The 21,193-nt window shown below is 37.3% G+C and overlaps 1 protein-coding gene across 3 annotated transcripts in view; it reads right to left on the reverse strand.

Annotated features, from left to right (window-relative positions):
• The window catches only part of FGF12 (fibroblast growth factor 12), a 543,009-nt gene that overhangs the window by 322,760 nt on the left and 199,056 nt on the right, over positions 1 to 21,193 (reverse strand). The gene's annotated exons all lie outside the window — the stretch shown is intronic.

The raw sequence follows: 21,193 nt of genomic DNA on the forward strand, positions 1-21,193 counted from the left end.
TGCTCTTCCGAATTATGTCACTGTTTCAATATAATTGTTGACTTCCATAGATTCAAACATTGTCTCATTCAGGTAGCATGCAACATTGCAATGGCATTATCTCCACATTATGTTTTGTGTCTGAATTCTTATTACAAATTTTCTCTGCCCAGAACCTGCTCAGCCCACTTTTCTGTAGAACATTGTGAAACAGAATAGAACCCTAGTTATACACATGGATAGAATATGGATGCCTAAAGGAGCACACTGTTTGAAAAGCACTGTCAAATACCATGCAGATACGTGTTCTCACATAACGCTCAATTCTGCTTTCCTTCTAGTTCTGTTTTTGCTGGGTACAGGAAATGCATTTCCTTTTGAACAGGCAATGTTCCTGGGCCTCCCTTTTTCTCCTCTCATCAAAGGGAATTATTCTATTTCCAAGCCTCTTTCCGGCCCATCGGAGACTATACCAGTGCAGTCTGCGGAGAGTCCCACGCCCTCATCCTGGCAGACAGCAGCAGCTACGTCAGAAGATAGTCAGAAGATAGAGCGATGGCATAGGTCCCCAAACAGAGCAGATGCCACCCGCCTGAAGTCCATCTCCATCTGTGTCGAATGTTATTGCAATATGTGACCCCATAAAGTCACATGTGGCCCCATAAAGACCCCACAGCTTTAGTCAACTTCTTTATTTCAGTTGTCCAACTCAAACAAACAAAAAAGTCTACAAATGTCCCTGTCTTCCACTGAAAAAGCAAAACAAATAAAGACATACTCCTTGTTCCTGAATGGGGGTGTGTGAGTAAGATGGGAGAAAAATAGAATAAATTATTAATCTAGTCTGGTTCAACAAAATCATACTTTACTTTCATAATAATACTGCCTGTTTCATTCAGTTCCTCTTAATTCAGTGCCTCCTATGTATCCATTCTGGGGACTGCAAAATTTAAATTACCCTTCCCATTCCCTAGAATATTACAGTGCTTAATGTTTATTTTTAAGAGAAAGATGGGTTAGGCTAAAGAATAAAAATTATGCATGATGAAGATGCTAAAGACTATAGCAAATACATTTAGAGATTTATCATAGCCCAGAGTACTGGGGAAGGGTTTATAGAGTAAGTGTGAGCCAGACTGGGTTTAAGAGACAGATAGGATCTGGATTGGGAACAAGAAGGGAGAAGGACTTTCTGGGCTGTCATGCAGATGGTGGAAAGATAATAGCATAGTGAACATCAGTACTTTGAGAATATTCAGCTGCCATGAGATGTAGTATTATTTTCTGTGCAGTGGGGATAAGGAAAAGAAGTCATGGAATCTAATGATGGCCCCAGTGAAACAATCTCAGTGCTAAATATTGATGGCAATAAAGAGAATGAAAAGGAGAGAAATAATCACAAGACTTCAAGGTTCAAAGGAAACTTGCCATTCTTCCCAGTCTTGCCCATAAAACACATTCTTTCCCTAACATTCCATTTGGGATCCTAACTTTCCATTTGGGATGATCACTTTAAATCTCAACATTAAATTCCTTTCTATTCTGCTCTAGATATAATTATAATATTGAATGTCAGTATGAGAGCCCATGACTAATTCCAGGGAGTTACTCAGTGCAGAAAAGCTTTATGATTGCTGTGCTCACCAGTGGGAAAAAGATTTGCTGATTAACAGAGATCATCCTCTCTTCCAAGAGGATTCTGAAGCAAATAGTGCTGCTATAGATAGAAATAATAAAAGTACAAGGTATTTTACAAATAAAGTTGCCGACTGAGTGGAGTAATTGCTAAATGCAGAAAGCAAATATCTCACAATGGGGAAACATTAAGAGATCTCTTTCAACTCTTTCTAAATTGAACCAAAATAAAAAGTTCTTGCCCAAAGTTCCAATCACTAGCAATATGGGGCACAGCAAAAGTCACCTGGAGTCTTGTGTCGTGTATGATGTACACTATGCTAAAAAACAAAACACAATAGGTCAGTACATTTTGAAACTTAAAAGGGAATCCAAATCAGCTTAACTGCATTATCTTTTGATATTTGCTGATTGCTATTGATCTACCAAAGTGTTTTCTTAGTCTCCATGTCGAGCTAACACAGATTAATTATTCCAATATTCACTTAAAGATTAAATCAAAGGAGACTGAATTATAAATGGTTAGATCTAATCACAGAAGCAAGGAAGAGAGTAGCACTGGTTAATGCTCCATATGCTTAATTTATTTTTTCTAAAAGAACATGCTGTATTTAACCTCCCCCCCAAAATGAAGTAACTATAATGCTGACAGATGAAATTTTTCATTCACTGCATGTCTTGCTCAGAATCCTATATATAACAGAAATTTCACTTCAAAGGCCTCAAGGGTTTGCTGAGTAATGGCTTCATCAGCAGTCCCCAAAATAAATTTCATACAAAGGTATATTGACACAAATTAAAAAGAAAACTCTTTGAAATTGGAAAAAGCATAAATGGCTTTAAAAATATCATTTATCCTGATGTATAGTAGATACTCTTTTCTTCTTTTCAGTCTCCACTGGACAGCAGCCACTTTGTTTTGGTAAGAATGACCAGTATACCAACTCTAGAGGTGGGTCCTAATTACTCTATATCAGTCAAAGTAATCTTACCAACAAACAGTTTAACTAAGGTTAACCTTTGTAAATTATGTCTTTAGCAATGTATGAATGATAGTTCTCTGGCACAAAGATTTTTAAAATTTGTATTCAGTGGTACCCTATCTATCCCACTGGGGGTAGTCCCAGTTTGCTTCAGACAGCATCCTATTTATGGCCACAAGTGGAACCAGTCTAAGAAGGAAACCAGCAACACAGTAGATGCTGAACAGAAGATGAAGAGAAATCAAATTCTTGATAAGAGAGTTGTACCACTTGACAATCAACCTTGAAGTCTGGAATACCTCTGGATTTCCCAGTAAAATGAGCCCCATAATCTTCTTAGCAATTATGCCATATTCGGTCATATTTTCTATAAACTCTAGTCAAAAGCATTCTTATCACCATACAATGTATGTTGCTTAATTCTTCTCAAAGCCGATACTTAGAGACCAAGAAAATGAATCCTAAAGCCTGCTGAGAATGTATTTATTTGTCCAAATATGAGGAATCAAAGAAGCCATCTGAAGAAGGTAGGAGGATTTTTAGAAGTTGCAACTAATGAGGTCCCCTGGGCCCAAGAGTTTAATATCACATCATTATTACATACCAACCTCATCACTGCTGAGAATGGTAAGGATGCTACATCTCATTATAAGGATCATTATGTATTTCTAAATTTGGGTCTTAAACCTCAGTCATACAAGAGATTGTACCCTTAGTGTTTCAGTACCTGAAAAGAACTAAGCAAAAATGAGTGTGAGAAAAATGCCACATATAAATATTTTTATATATTGTTTAATTTTATATGATAAATGAGGATCAAAGCTTTTCTTGGAAAACTAAACATTCAACTGAGAAAAAGTTACATGGTAAAGAAGGAAAGCATGGAGGATGAATCTTAACACACGGTTAAATTCCTGACTCTGTGCCTTTTAGCTATGTGACCTTGTGCAGATTACTTAAACTTTCTGGGACTTACTCCCCTTAGCAGTAAAACAAAAGGCTAATGCTGTAATTTTCAATGATATTGAAAGGATGACGTTCAACAATGTGAAAGAACTTAACAATTCTTTATAATTTACATATTTTCTTCAAAATGAACAGCATCTAACCCAGTTGCAAAGACAAAATGTGCGTGGTCAAATACTGATTCATTCATTTCTGTGTTCAAAGCATTCAACTTTCCATTGTCTAAAGAATAAAGTCTAAAGACTTAAGGATAGAATTTATGGTCATGCGCAATCTACAACTTGGCTTCAATTTGTTTCTAGTCTCATCTCCAACTACTTATCTTTACAAGCTCCACTTGCCAAGGAACCTGCAGCCCTACCTTCCTAAACATCTCTGCATCCCTTCATTGTAGCCACTCGCAAGGTTTTCCTCTTATTATTCATCCTCTAAGAATGCTCCATTTCCACCTACCTAAAATCTACCCGTGTCTCAAAGCCCCATTCAAATGTCATTTCCTTCTTGGAGATTCACATACTCCCACTCATCGCAACCTCTCCTTTTCTAGCGCTTTATATGTAAACTATAACCCTTTATATGTAACTTGCCCACCCTTAAAAGCAAACCAGAACTTTATATAATGGTTGCATGTGAAAATACCTTATTTTTCTTAAGGGATCATGAATACCTCTTGTGGGCAGAGTTATATCTGATATGGTTCTATCAGACATAAGTTTCATCCTTAAGATGCTAAAATGAGATAAGTCACAAGTAAGAGTTTAGTAAATATCAGTTCAACTGAAATTAACAAATAATGGAAGAAAATGACTCAATATACAGGGATGAATTAGTGTGATAAGCTATGCATATAAATGATGAGAAGTCACACCAAGGAATCATCATTCGAATGTCAACTGCCAACATATAGAAGTGTGGTTTAAGCAGAGCTTAAGTATTTGGATTGAGAAAAATTTAAAAAGGGATTACAGTAAGAAAAAAGATATATAAATAGTAGTCAAGAGGAAAAAAAATGAGTTTTGTATGTGCCAAAGACAGAGAAGTAATCCATGTAACAATCACCTGGGCTATGCTGCGTAGCAGTAGGTAATGAGAATTGTTGTAAGGCCATACTATGAATAAATGCCAAGCTTAAGGCATTGGCCTTTTTTACTGTAGATATAAGGGAGCCATTATATTCTTGTGAAGCACTTGCAGCATAATATGCACTGTAAGGGAAAAAATGGTCATCATATGTGATTTATCAATAGCAAAGAAAATAAAATGAAGTTTTAAAGTAAATCCAAGAGCTTGAGACTAGGAGATTAAACACTCGATTATATCCCAAATAAAAATGAAGGATACCTATATATGGTTCAGTTAAGTAGATAAGATGGCAAATTCTATTCTGGTCTTATTGAATAGGAAAGGAAGGGCATCTTGAGGAGAACTGACCCTGGGACAAGAGCAAGTGTGTCCCTGAGAGAGCACTGTCCATCATTATACTAAGGTACAAAGATTTTGATATCCATGCAAAGGAACACCCAACCATCCGATGTTCTTTTAATCCAAAGAATATTGTTCCATTCCCCTAAAAGAAGAGACGTTGTTTTATTGATCTAGAACTTTGCCCTAAAACCTAATGTAAATATAGAATCTGAAACACCACACAAACCCTTCAATCCAGGTTTGCATATGATAAAATATATATGATGCTGACCACCTCTCACATCTCCCCATGAAAAGCAAAACACAGCTTGTTGTTCTACTTTCATTATTCCATTATGCAAAATATTCATTATAAGCAAAAGTCAACTTTTAGAATGTGAGTACCTCTATGACAGGGAATTCTCATATAAACTAATACCAAAGTGATGGTTGGCTGTGGAAACTAGAATGAGGAAAATACAGGTTTCTCCAGGTGGAAGCAGAGGACAGTTGCTGCAGAGATGGATGGAAGGTTATGCACCCTCCCGTTGCTGAGTGGACAGGCCCACACTCACAACTCCAGGGGATACTATTCATATTGCATTTATGCGAATGGCATCTTCAGAAGAAATACAATTCCAGAAAACCCCATGAATTTGATACCCAGAATGGGTGACCCTTCTCCAAACCAGAGCTGAGTTCAAAGACAACAATACATTACTAGAGAAAGATTCATCTTCCTCTTTGTATTTTCATTTTAAGCCTACATATTTCAAGCCTGGTCTAGAGTCTCACTTTCCATAGTCAATGCCTAGGCTTTTGAGAGTCAAAACATAGTTGGATCTTTTAATATGGTTTCTCAAATTAGATAAAGGGCAGGGTAGAAAGTGTCTGTGGGAATTTAAATTTTAAATTTTATATGTATACACACACAAACATCTATACACCCACACATATAAATAAAAACATGTGTTTGTGTATGTGTATATGCTTACTTAGATATTTGCAGGTAGACATATTCTGGGGCATCTGGATGATGACTTTATTTCTGATTATTGACACAAAATTTTGAAACCAATATTTCTATTTTTGATTATATCTTTCAAAGTAGAGGTCAGGGCAGCCTCGGTGGCCCAACGGTTTAGCGCCACCTTCAGCCCAGGGTGTGATCCTGGAGACCTGGGATCCAGTCTCACGTTGGGCTGCTTGCATGGACCCTGCTTCTCCCTCTGCCTATGTCTCTGCCTCTCTCTGTCTGTCTGTCTGTCTGTCTCTCTCTCTCTCTGTGTGTGTGTGTGTGTCTCCCATGAATAAATAAATAAAATATTAAAAAAAGAAAAACAAAGTAGAATCAGATGAAACCACCATTCATCCAACAAACAATTGTTTGTGGTAAGAAGCAGAGGAAGATGGAGTAATCATCTAACTTTTGAAAACTCAAAAGTGCTTGTATCTCAGTGCTAAGAAGACAAATTAATGCAGTGGATGTATTACAGAAAGCCCAGATCGGAGCACACCATTGCTGCAACAACTCATTCATGGTGAGAATGAATAGTAAATGTGCAGTTAGGAATATCTCTCTTCCCAATTCTAGCAACTAGTTCACATCACATTTTAATGTAGTTTTCAGTAATGTTGACTTATTAACTTTATCTTCAAGTGAAAGAAAATCATTTTAGAATGACATGTAATTAAATTTAACATTTTAGGATTTCTAGAAGGCAAAGATTTGGTTAAGTGTGAGGCAAAGATCTTCAAGTTAACAAACAAAGCCAAGAAACTATTCATTCTGTTCAATAATATTATGTGAACAGGTATTCTCTGAATAATTATTATTGATATTAAAGCACAGAAACATTAAATATGGAACTGCATTTGAGCTGAGGCAATTTTATGTCATTAAAACATCACCTATAACATTAAATGAATATTGTTAATTTGAATTAAACTGCTTTTGTAAGACTTGCTTACAAATTAATTTGTAAATTACCTAGCTTTATAATTTTATAACAGCTATAAATAAGAGAAGTTTGTGCCTGGATTTGTGTATACATATTATACATAATAAAAATAATTTAATTGCACTGGATGGCTATTAATATAGTTTTTATTAAAAGAGATAAGCACCTTACCTAAATTTGAGAAATAGTGCTAAAATATCTAGTTCCAAACAATTCAGCACCAAATCAACAGAAGAAAGAAACAAATCCTTCAAATCCTCTCATGCAGTGATCCATTCATTTATATGTATTGAACTCCTACTGTACGTTATACACTAAAGTCACATCAGCGATCAAGATGGACAGGTTCTCTATCCTCAGGAGCCTACAATCAAATGCATGAGAAAGATAATTAACATGTAAACAAATAATTCTGTTTAAAAAATTCAAGCTGTCAGTGTTTGGTATGAGGGAAATAATGAGTGTCCTATAACAAATGGAATAATGTGGAGGACCAGTGAAGACCAGATGATTAGTGATCTCACACATATCTTAAACATATTGTTGAAGATTCCCAGATAAAGAATGAGCCATCCAAACAAAAGTAGACATTGGCAGCAAAGGGAATTATTCCAGAAGAGAGAATAAAAAAAACAATAAACCTCTAAAGTAAGAAAAGTTTGCATGTTCTAGAAAGTAGAAAAATAATGTGTCTGTGAAATAGTGACCCTAGGGAAGAATGAGATGAGGCTGCAAAGGTACACAAGGGGCATTGTTCAGGGCCTTAAAAGATATATTAGATTTATTTTATTCTGGATGTAATAGGAAGCCATTGAGGAGTACAAGCGGTAGAAAACATGATCTAGCTTATATTTTTAAAAAATCAAGCTGAAGAGGGTAAAATAGCTAGATAGTCTATTAACAAAACACCAAAGGCTCATAGATGGGCAAGGATGTAGCCTCCCTTGCTCAGGACCAAAACTACCCCAAAAGGAACCTGAACTAAGGCAGGGTTTATAAATGTGTTTTATGCTTTAATTTGAGATGTTAACATTATTATAATTATGAGATTTCACCTCAAATATCTGGTTTTTCTTTATCCCTAGATTTTTTTTTTTTTTTTAATTTCCAGAAAATCCAGGAACAATAAGCCTGCATTCCTGCCTGGTACCAATTGGCTGGAGCTGAGTAGCAGCTGTTCCATTTCCGCATTTGGAAAGTGGTATAATTTTCTTTTTTGTCAGAGTTCTCTCTCTGCCTGCTTTACTTTTGTCACCTGTTGGATATATCTAGATGCATGTATTTTGTCACCTCCTCTTAGGAACTACAGAGACCATAGTCACAGCGCTTGGGAACTGTCCCTAGTGCTGACTCAAAACCTTGGTATAGATTATGCCTAATGATCTTTTTCCTTGACCTCACCTTTGTTCATTGATCGACCTCAGTTCCTTGTCTGTTTGTCTCTCCAAGACCATACCTACACAGGAAACACTGACTTATCCTGTGTTCATGCTCATCCATAGCCTAGTTCTTAGCTTCAGTTCTGTGAGCAATTACCCTCCGGCTGAAGCTCACCTATTTGACCATGATCTATTCCAGAGATCTTCACACTTGGATTCTGCACTACATGCATCTACTGTTCAAGTCACTGTTGAGCCTGTAGAGTGGTGTTGAACTGTATGTACAATCAAGTGTTGTAGGATAAAATTTATGCTGCTCCAAGTGCTTTATTTATAACTTCATTGTAAATTTAAAAAAAAAAAGGAATGTACAATTCATATTGTATATCCAATGCAACCTCTTGGGTTGAGATTCACTGAAGTCTGTTTCTAGTCTTCTCCTGTTCTTTCATCTGCTTAGAAAGTATGGCAATTTGGTTAAGTTGTGAAGATGCCATGAAAAATACATGTTTCCATAAAGATGTAGGAACAATTGGTCAGACATTTTAATCTGCCCATTGCTCTACCTTTAGGACTTAGAACTATGGCACATGGTCAGCTTCTCAGTTAATATTCTATTGCATTAGTGCATGAATGTCAGACTACTGTATGCTCAGCCCAATACTGTGCATCAGACATAATGCTACAAAATGAAAAAAACATGGTGTATTTTGGGATAAACTATCCAAAATAATAAAACTGTAGACTCTATCACTTACTTCCCCAAATACCCCCAATTATTTAACTATGATTATTTTTTTAAAAAGCTAAAGCTTTAGCTCACCTACAATTTTCCAAGTTTTTACACTCTGAGTCTTTAACATCCTTCAAATAATGAAATTTGCCCATCAATTACCTTCTGACAAAAACAACACTTGTACTGGTTCTATATATAGTTTTGAAACAAACCAATAGACACTATAATTATGAAATTCTTAAACAATCTGGTGAATATTTCCTAATATGGAAACTTTCTGCTCATCACTACTAATCAATCACATATGAATTTCATTTTTTAAAAAGATTTTCTTTATTTATTCATGAGAGGAACACAGAATGGCAGAGGCAGAAGCAGACTCCATGCAGGAGGCCCGATGTGGGACTCGATCCCAGGACTTTGGGATCAAGCCCTGAGTCAAAGGCAGACTCTCAACTGCTAAGCCACCCAGACGACCCTCAATCACATATGAAAACAGAACTACTCAAATGCTGCTGAGCTCAAGTCTGAACCATGTCTTCCAACCACACTCACATTCCTTCCCTCTTCTTCTCCCTGAATAAAACTTCCAGGACAGAACACTCATCACAGTGTGACATGTAAGTCTCTCAATTCATTAGCTCTGACTTTGTCAATATCACACTGGTGATGACACAGTTGTGAGCCTGTTCTTTTTCTTTAGTTCTACCCAATACAGAAGCCCTTAGCCCTTGCTAAGTTAGTAGTGCTGCCATAACATCAAACAAGATAATAAACAAACAATCGCTAGAGAGAGAAATAGGTTTTGTGAACTTTAATTGAATAAGCACCTTATTTTGCTGCTGATAGGGAATAAATTGTCAGGAAATGGAATTTATTGACTGACCTGATTTCCAAGACTTACTTAAAACAAAATGAAATTCCTATGATTATTTTTCTCCCTTTAAGGCAATACATATGAGTTTTTGAAAGATCTGAATCAATGCTCTGTCCTTCTATGCACTAACTCAACTGATTTCATGACAAATTAATTTGTCAGAAATCAACAACTGCAGGTTTGAGATAGAAATAGTCACATGAAGGACCAAATTGAGGCTATTTTGGATCTGTTAGCCTTATGATAGGATGTTTTAATTTATGCATCATGGAAATCTCTTTACACCACTCCACTTGTAATTGCAGCAGCTCACGATGCTTGTATGCTCGTTGGTTTCACTTTATTCTTAAAAATCTGGTAAAAAGTCACTTCATGTGACTGATAATTTGCTAGGGCAGGCTCACTTTAAGATATATTATCTGATTATTTTTTACCACGTTATCTTACTAACAACAATAAAAAATAATTATAATGACAAAAAGCCCTGGTGAATTGTAAATTATCTAATAAAATGATACATTAATTTTCTCTATAAAAATTCCTAATTTTCTTACGTGAATATAAATTTGCACATTATGTAAAATCCTTTCCCCTGACCTGTTCTTTACTCTGAGGCCATCAATGCTATGCCATCGAAGACCCATTTAACTGCCTACCTCATATCTATTTTCTTTCTACTCTGCAAAGAGGGTTCCAGTGTACCTGGGGAAAACAATATGCTTAGAGGCAGGCAATAGATGGTAATTGATATAAACCAGTCTAAAAAAAATAATAAAAATAAATAAATAAATAAATAAATAAATAAACCAGTCTAAATAATATTATGCCCCAATTTACCAGTCTCACTTTCAGCTAAGCATCACCCACATTTGCTAATGAGACTTGGGAGGAAATCTTTGGAGGAGATTTTTGGGAAACTTTGACTCTTGATGAAAGACTGATGTGGCTGGCATCATTGTCACTCTGCTTTGAATTTAGACTTGATATCTAGAGCTACAGCAGCTATATTGAGACTGTAAAGCAGGAAGTAAGAATATGAATGGCAACATGCTAAGAATGCTACAGTAAAAAAGACTCTGGATCTTAAATTCTAGATCCTGGATGGCTTTGTTGAGCTTTGAGTGAAGGCCAGCAAAATACTTACTTCCAGACTTCTTAGTATTTGAGAAAAATCAATCTATCTGATTAAGACACTTTCTGAAGTCTTCTGTGACTTACAGCTGACTGCCTCTCTAATACAATTACCTTTCTGTGAAATAGCTCAGGCATTCTCAAAAATCTTCCCTTCTTCCTTGTCTCTCTCTCCAAATCTACATTCCACTATAGCTCTCAAACAGTATATTCCTGCCACCTAAATTGCTCATTAGTCTCTGAATTCTCTCCTCTGCCTATTATGGGTCTTTGTAAATGATTCCTTCTCTACCAGTGAAGTCCTCTGTCATCCTTATTTCTCCTCATCAAAAGCTATGTTAGTACAGGCATATCCCAAAACTCAGAAAATCTACTCCTAGGACTAGTCTCAAATGCATAGAACCTTCACAAAAAGACAGGTACAAGATTGCTCATAGCAGCACTATTCACAATGACTACACACTGGGAATAACCTGAATGACCATCAACAGTTGAATGGATAATAAATGTGTAGCATATTTATAGTAACAAAAATGAGCAAACTATAGCTACGCAACAATATGGATAGATCTTACAAGTTTTAACATAGTTTTAAAACGGGCAAACTATAGTGTCAGAGCAAGGTAATGCTGCCCTTCAGGAAGGTAGTGACTGGAAGGACAGTTACCAGGATGCTGGCAATGTTCTGTTTCTAATCTATGTGATGGTTACTTAGGTATGTTCACTTTGTGAAACTATACCAAGTTGTAAATGTATGATTTGTGTATTTCTGTATGTATAATATTTAAATCAAAGTTTACCTATGTCAAAGAGAATCATTAGCATAATCACATTTCTTCCATAATGCTTTCTCTGATTTCCTCTTCATTTCAATGTAATCTTTTTTCTTATTTCTCCATAGAATTTTGCCTATACCCACCTTATAACACATATCCCAGGCTGTTCTGTATTCAGGTGTTTACATATGTAACTTCCCCCACCCCCATAAAACTATGATCTTCCTGAAGGCAAGGTTCACAACATCTGACTCATTTCATACTGCAATGTACAAATTAAGGCAAAAAAAACTCTTTGAAGAGAATTGTTTAAAATATTTACTTACTTGTGTATTTATTTATGTATGGGAGAGAGGGAGGGAGAAAGAGTGGGGAGGGGGAAAGGCAGAAGGAGAAGGAGAGTCTTTAGCAGACTCCACACTGAACATAGAGCTCAATGCAGGGCTTGATTCCCAGACCCTGAGATCATGTCCTGAGCTGAAATCTAAAGTTGGATGCTTAACCAACTATGCTACCCAGGTGCCCCTGAAGATAATTTTAATTCAAAACAGCTTCCTATGAAATATATGTACCAAAGATCAGTTGTTTGTGTTTTAGAGTTTTCATAATCTAATAATATAAATATTTAAAATCCTGAAGGCAACTGTAGTATAATAGAAGATTCATTGGATTGAAAATATAACAACTTTTAAGTCTTCACTTGCTACTCATTTAAAACATGGCAATTTACACGGATAACTACATCCTTCAGATCTTTACTTTCCTCCCCTGAAATACGGGAAAATAACATTTACTTTATGGAAATTCTATGTGTCTCAAGATAGTTGATACACATGAGTGTTTTCTAAACTCCAAAGCACCATACATATTACAGGTTTTGTTCTTCATTGTCTAGGATTTGCTGTTCTTTTTCACATCATAAACAATGCATGCCTAGAAAATTACCATTATTATACCATGTTAGAGTGAAATGAAAGTCTCCATAGGGCGAAAAGACACTAACCATAAACATTCTTTAAAAAGCTCTATTCCAGAAAACCATCAGTTCATTAGAATTAAAAATTCTGACTCAGATGGAATCAAGTCTTTCTGTCTTCTTCAATGCATGTCTCCATTGGTAAACTGAGCTCAGTCACAGAAAATAGATCTATGAGACAGATGGTTCCAAGCATCATCTGAAACCAATGGGAGTGTCATCCATCATAGAAAAGCATTCTTATGGGACACCTGGGTGGCTCAGAGGTTGAGCGTCTGCCTTTGGCTCAGGGTGTGATCCTGGAGTCCCAGGACCAAGTCTCAGATTGGGCTTTCTGCATGCATGGAGCTTACTTCTCCCTCTATGACTCTGCCTCCCTCTCTCTGTGTCTCTTGTGAATAAATAAATATTAAAATAAATAAATACATACATACATACATACTATCTTATCATAAACACAAATTCTCAAAACTGAATTTGCAATGTTGTGTTTATGATTATGTGGACCTTTTGGTCGAGAGAAAAACTCTGCAAGCAGCCTTTACCTAGACCTTCTACATCTAATGAGAATCTGTAAATGATGATCAAAATTTTAACAGGAAAGAAATATTTATTTTCTTAATCACTTTCTTAATCACTCTTTCTAGTCAGGAGGGAGATCTTCACCATTAGTTCATTGATGAATGTAACCGGATTCATTCAATGTCTAACAAATTATTTACTTCTTTCCTTCCTACTTCCTCCACTCTGATGGAGAGGGGGAAAAAAGTATGTGCAAGTGTATGTGTATGTGTATGTATGAACAAGGGTAGGATTTGGTGTTCCTTCTCTTAATTACTGAAATATCCATAGTCTGATGGGGGAGAGTAGAAAAGAAGATCGACCATCTTCTATTACATAAACAGAAAGTTTATTGAAATAGTCTCACTTTTTCAGTATCTCCCAAAGCTTGGTATGCAAAATGATTTTAAGTGACAAACAGATAAAACCTTTAAAAAAATTATGGTTGGGGTGCCTGAGTGGCTCAGTCAGTTGAGGGTCTGACTTCACTCATGTCATGATCTCAGGGTCCTAGGACTGAGCCCTGCATTGAGCTCCTCACTCAGTAGGGAGTCTGCTTGTCTCTCTGCTCCTCCCCACTGCTTATGCTCATTCTCTCAAATAAATAAATAAAATATTTTTTAAATCATGGTTATTTTAAAATAACTATTTTTATATTAGAAAAAACCAGCATATTAAAGTTGTGATTCTACAGATACAACTGCTACAATAAGACTAAACTGATTTTTAAAAAATTTTAATTGACTTTTTTTAAAGTATGTTGATTCAAAGAAAAATTAATAACAGGAGCACACAGATGTAGCAAAATTACACAGGAGGTACATGAATGTCCAGAGTTCAGGCTACCAGGTTAGTTGACATTTGCTCCTTACATATCATTATCTCCTTAAGGAGATTTTCCTCTGAATCAATTCCAAAAGATTACTCTAATTCACATACAAAATGGTAGAGACAAGAAGTGCTGCTTTAAGATGAAATTATTTCCAGTAAAATTTAAAAATAATCATCTCAACATGTGATGATGGGAATTATCACAGAAGTGTGAACAGAATAAGCATGCCTTGGACTATGGGTCCAGAGCCATACTGTCCATTCTGAGATTATGTGCCTGTTAACACATGCCCTCCTTGAACCCTGGCTTGCTCTCTGTAGAAGGACTAAATGGTCTCTAAGGTTCCTACCAGCCACATCAACCTATGAGTCAAGTGGAAAACATTAATTCTGCATTAAGAGCACAGTGAGCTGTTAAATATGTCAAATAGACTTCTTATTACCTAAGTGACCCATAAATTAAATTGTTGCTGCTTCCACTCAGTATATCCATTTATTCAGATCTATGTGTTAAAAGGCCTTATTATTTTATAGTGAATTTTACCCCGGAAAAAGGATATGAAGAGACTTCAGAGGCTGACACTTTCTCTTGTTATTTAGAAGAGATCAAGCTGCACACCAATGACACTGCTCTGACCTCCTGTATTAGAACAGAATGACCGGACAACATGTACCCAGGGATTTACCTAAAGACTTGAGAATTGAAATGACAAGTTTTATATTCCTAGGTGCTTTCTGAACTCAACCCAAAATCTTTTTATTGCTTAGCATAACCTACCATTTTGCCTCTCTGCTTTCCTCTGTAACCTTCCCCAACCTCCATTAGAGCTCAGAAAATTCACTAGCTCTTCCTCACATAAAGTCTCAGATTTGACAGAGTGTCAGAGCTAGCAAACACTCCATAGGTCATCCCTTTCTGCTTCATACTGGATGTTTAAATCCCTCTGCAATACTTTAGTAGTCACACGGCATCTGCTTGTACAGTAACAGCAACTGGAAAGTCATAAGCTACCAAAGCATTCATTGTATGTTCTCCACAGTTGAGGTAACTGTACTTCCTGTTCAGCCCAGAACAGTTTTTCAAACTCAATCCATCAAACCTGCTTCTTCTTCCCAAAATACTAAATTCTACTTCAACCTTCTGATCTTTTCTCTAGGCTGAACATCTTTATAGCCTTCATTTACTCCTTCTAAGTCATGATGTCAAATCCTATTAATATCTTCTTCATCATCTCCTAGATGTATTCTAACATAATAATATCCCTTGGGAAGCATGCTTTCCACAACCACATAGGATCTCACCCGTCCCACCTCCATGTGTTTTGTGACCAACATGGGGGTACCAATGGTACAACCTGCTGTATCATTCAATTCCCTCTCACATAATCATAATCCAAAAATTATCCTAATCTCTGAGGAAATCTAATAAGAACAATACTAAACAAAGCTAGACACATACGTACACATTTTAATCAGCCTCACTTTGTGTCACAAATGGTTGTGAGGTGTGAATTGTCACTTTTCCAAGGTATTTGTGTCCTACAGTATAAAACTATCCTTATAAAAGCTATTTTTCACAATTCACATGAAAACTATATATACATATATATGTGCGTATACACACACACACACACACACCTGTAAGTTTTCAACAGTCATGAAATATTTTCCACGCATTTGATCTTCATGACTCCAGGACAAAGGCAGGGAAAGATTACCACGCTTTTTCTCATATTCACATATAAAACTTGGCAAAATTCATATAGTTTGTAAATTACAGAGCCTTTGGATTTCAGATCCAATCTCCCTTCACAGTATTATTCACTTTAAATCAAGTGTCTGAGCACCTAACTAGGTGCTAAGGCTCAATATATCAGGTGTAAATTTTAATGGTCCACTTTGACCCAATTTCTTGGACATGCTTGTGCTATATTCAGCAATTTCATGGCTATTGCTGTGTATTCCTACAAGAAAGGAAAGCAAATGGCCAACACTTTTTCAATAAGTAACTATTTGCTTAAAATCTTAACGAAAGTATTTCTAATCACAAACTATGAGAACCAGACACTTCCATTCATAGCCATGTAGAAAAACCATATAGACTCCAAAAACCATTAGCAGCCTCTAGTAACTAATACTAATAGCATTCTTAGGAAGAGAATCCCAAAACAAGAAAAGCCAAAGCTAAGAGATTAAAGATTTATAAAAGTCAAAACTTAGGCACTCCCGGATGGCTCAGTTGGTTAAGCGATGGCTCAGTCGGTTAAGCATTTGACTCTTGATTTTGGCACAGGTCATGATCTCAATGTCCTGGGGTTGAGCCCTGCATCAGGCTCCATGCTCAGTGCAGGGTCTGCTTGAGAAGTCTCTCTCCCTCTCCCTCTGCCCCCCTCCCTGCTCATGCACTCTCTCTCTCTCTCCCTCAAATAAATATATCCTTTTTTAAAAAAATCAAAATTGGGGATCCCTGGCTCAGAGGTTTGGTGCCTGCCTTTGGCCCAGGACACGATCCTGGGGTCCCAGGATCCCACATCGGGCTCCCGGCGTGGGGCTTGCTTCTCTCTCTGCCTGTGTCTCTGCCTCTCTCTGTGTGTATCTATCATGAATAAATGAATAAAATCTTTAAAAAAAATTCAAAATTTACAGCCCCATCGTCTGCTGATCCAAGTCACTGGACTCTTGACACCATTGTAAATAGGTGGTGTTGTCTAAAACAAAAGTTCCCAAATGTAGCTTTACATGACAATCACTGGGGGAGCTTTTTAAAAATATAAGCACATGGGACCTTTCAGACACCTAGGTAGTCTAGCATAGAAAAATCTGTTTGGGGGCACCTCAGTGGCTCAGTGGTTGCACATCTGCTTTTGGCTGAGGGCATGATTCTGGGGTCCTGGGATGGAGCCTCACATCAGGCTTCCCCTGTGAGAAGCCTGCTTCTCTCTCTGCCCATGTCTCTGCCTCTCTCTGTGTGTGTCTCATGAATAAATAAAATTTAAAAAAAAAAAAAAAAAAAGAAAGGAAGAAAATCTGTTTTTGTTGTTGCTGCTGTTTTTGTTATTGTTATTAAACAAGGGTCTGGTATGGCTAGGATATAGTGGGCCCAAGCCTGGAATTTGTTAACAAGGGGAAACCACTTCCTCTTGCATTATCCCTATCTCTCTCCTACAGCAACAGCTTTCCTTTTTCTAGTCAATCCTTCTCATTAGCATATAAATGGACCATAATATTTCTCATAAAAAGAGTGTTCCCCTGATCTCACATTCCTTCATTTTCCTATACAACTTTCCTGCAAAACTCCTGCAAAGATTTTTTGATAATCATTGTCTCTATTATCTCTCCTTCTAGTCTCTTGAGCCCATTCCAATCAGACTTTCACATCCTTGTCTCCGTTGAAAGTGCTGGCCCAGTGAGCGATGACCTCCCACATTTCCCAATCTGAAGATCATTCTCAGTCTGCTAGCTCAGGATGTCTCATCAGCAAGTGACCCAGCTGGTCCTTCCTTCCTGCACCTTCTTCACTGAATTCCTGTTGTCACACTCCCTGAATTGCCTCCACTCCTCAAGCTTCTCCTTTGGAGTCTCTTAGGTAACATTTACTCCTAATGGCTAAATACAGGAGAACCTCAGGCTTAGTTCTTAAATCTCTCTCTTTTTTTAATATAAACACTAACTCCTTATGTGACTGAATACAGTTCTGTGGCTCTAAATACCACCTACATGCTGATGAATCACACTCCATATCTCCGGCCATGGACTCCCCTAAATTCCCGACTCTCATCCTTTCTACTCAATGTCTCTACTCTAATTCTAGGTCATATTTAAGGTATTTGAAACAGAACACTTGAGTTTATCCTCCGAAGCAGTTCTGCCCTTGTTTCCCAGCTCAATCAAACATGTCTCTCTTTGCCTAGTTGCTCAGACATAATTATTGAGCCACCATGGACTTCTCTTTTTTTTTTTCTCTCAATCAATTAGCAAATCCTGTCAGCTCTACCTCAAAATATATCCCAAGTCAGACCAAGTCTTACCACCTAACACATTATGACTCTATTCCAAGCCTCTCACCAAAAATACTGTAATAGCCTCCTAAATAGTCTCCCCGATACAGTCTATTTTCATACTGCAGCCAGAGTGATCTATTTAAAATGTAAATGGCTTATCGCACCCCTGTGCAAAACTCTTTCACGACTTCCCATAATCCTCAAAATAAATTCCAAAATATTTGTCACAGCCCACAAGGCCAGAAACAATCTCCTTTCCTACCATTTTTCCTCACTTTGCTCTGGCCACACTGGCCTTCGTGCTTCTTTTGAATATGTCAAGCCAATTCCTGCTCTAGGACCTTTGCACTTGCCATTCCTTCCAGCTAGAGCAAGTTTTCCCTCAGTAGTTGCAGGCTTGTTCCCTCGAAAAGCCATTCCCTCAGAGAAGGCTGCTGTATCTAAATAGATCTTCCTTTTGCTCTCTATCCCCTTAATACATTTATTTCTCTTTATAGCACTTACCACCGTCTCACATTATATTATATGCATGCTAGTTGTTTATTTATTTATTAGTTTACTTCCGCACTAGAAAGTAAGCTCTTAAAATAGACATTGTTTTGCTCACCACTGAATCCCCAGAAATTAGAACTATACCTGGTAAAGAGTAGACCATCAATAAATGCCTGAAAGAATGGAGGAAAGAATGAGCAAATTTAGCATGAAACACATGCTCTTTCTTGGCCTCATGCCTTAGTGCATATTTTCCCCTTTACCCAAAATGCCCTTCTTTGTCATTTCCTATGCAATGTGGATGCCTATTTATTCATTAAAATGCAACTTGGGTAACATATTCCCCTGAAGCCTTCCCAGATAAGCCTCCCTGACTATACACACACATACAGACACAGGCATACACACACACATGCACATGTGCAGATACATATATACATACATACATACACACATCACTGAGCAGAGGGAGCTGCTCTTATCTCTCTCTGCATCCAAGATAAATTGTTCCTAATTTTAATCTAGCATCTACCCTTAAAGATGTCTTTTTTATATCTTTTCTACCTTACATCTTTTTTCCTTTGCCATACTGTGAATTCCTTGGGGCAGGAGTTGCTATATCTCTATATGCCCTCACCAGTCACATACTAGGAACCCAACTGTGTCTAAAATATGTCTGGTTGCTAGTGCTCACATGAGTTTTTACTCTTTCCTTCTGCCTGTGCTAAGTTATTTTTACTAGAAGCTGCTGTTCATTAATGTGATTAATACACCTAAAAGTAGCTCATTTGTTCTCTGCCTGAGAGACAAAAGTGCCTGTAGATCCTAGGAATTAAACTCTAATATAGTTTAGATTTGCTCACCATTGACTGAGAACTAAGTGACGCAAGCCTTCAATAATAGAGCTTTGTCTGGATATCGGAGAACACTTCCACACCCTTTGCAAAATTCATCATCAGTGAAAAGAATTTAAAGTAAGCTTAAATCAACAAAATGCCCTAACCTCCATCATGTTGTCCCACTTCACAATGCAGAAGGAAAATGTTCAATACTGCTGTTGGGAAGAGCATCCTCTTTGAGCAGCATTATAATAGGACACACCACAAAACTTTATGTGCAACAAGATGTGATAGTTATCAGAAGATATAATTCTTATTCCAAAGAAGCTATAAATTGCATGTTGATAAAACTGGCTTCTGCCAAGTTTCTTCTGTCTCTCCAAGACAATATAAAATGGAGCTTTATTTTATCTCCAATATAGCCTCATGTCACAAATGCATCAAACAGAATAACCATAGTAGGGGTACCTGGGTGGCTCAGCGGTTGGGCATCTGCCTTCAGTTCAGGGTGTGATCCCAGGGTCCCAGGATCAGGTCCAGCATCGGGCTCCCCACAGGGAGCCTGCTTCCCCCTCTGCCTATGTCTCTGCCTCTCTCTGTGTGTCTCTCATGAATAAATAAACAAAATCTTAAAAAAAAGAATAACCATAAATATAATAAATAAGTTATATCTGTTTTATGCCTTTTAGATTTTGCTGCTTTGCATGGATACTGTTTCATCTCACTTTCAACTGCTGCTTTGATGGAGGCAAGGTGATCATACCCACCCTACAGAGGAGGATTTTGAGGCTCACTTACGTTTTAAAAACTTGCCTAAGGTCAAGAAATGAGTGAATGAAAGAAACAGACTAAAATTTAGTGTCTCAATTCCAAGTTTACAAATAGTATAGCATCCAAAGATCCAGCCACTTTATACAGACATGGGGCTCAGAACAACTGTCTCAAGTTTGCTAGGCCTGTTTCCTCATTGGCCAAATAAAAGTGTGTATCCAGTTCCTATAGTTGTTGCTAGGACCCGAATTTCATGATTCTACATTTTGAATCACTTATGCTCCATGCACAATATAATAATTGGTCCCTCCTCGTTAGAAGATTACAACTCAGGAATTATATTTGTTTCCTAATATCTGTGTTGTGAGAATGGCAGCAAGGTTCATTAGAGTCACTGAAGTTGGGTTATGCCAAAAACCTCTGTGAGGTTGGGAAGGCGATCAAAACAAAGGTTTATTTCAGTTTTAATGTCTGCCTTGGAAATGTCCTTCCATGTTCTTAAGAAAGCTGCTTCGTTTCAGCTGTGACGACTGTGCCAAGGAAGCCCAGGTGGCTGAGAAAGTAGAGCTGCCACCAATCTGAGGTCACTGGACAGTCTCTCACTTATTTTTCCTCTGAAACCTCTAGAGGGATTTGCTTCAGTGTCAAACACTCATTCCACATTCAGCTCAACCAGGAGCCACACCCTTTCAATTCAAAAGCTGAGATGTCAAAGTGCCCCTATTTACATTCTGGAGAAAAGGCAGGGGAGGGTGTGGTTTACAACCAAAGGGAAGTGGAATTGGACTTCACACCATTCTCAGTTGTCCCTACAGCCCCACTGATACCATAAAACTAACCCCCAAGTAATAAGGCAATTTTTCAGCAAATGCTGCAAATTCCCTTGATGGCAGTC

This window comes from Canis lupus, chromosome 34, assembly GCF_011100685.1.
Source record: "Canis lupus familiaris isolate Mischka breed German Shepherd chromosome 34, alternate assembly UU_Cfam_GSD_1.0, whole genome shotgun sequence".
Taxonomy (NCBI): domain Eukaryota; kingdom Metazoa; phylum Chordata; class Mammalia; order Carnivora; family Canidae; genus Canis; species Canis lupus.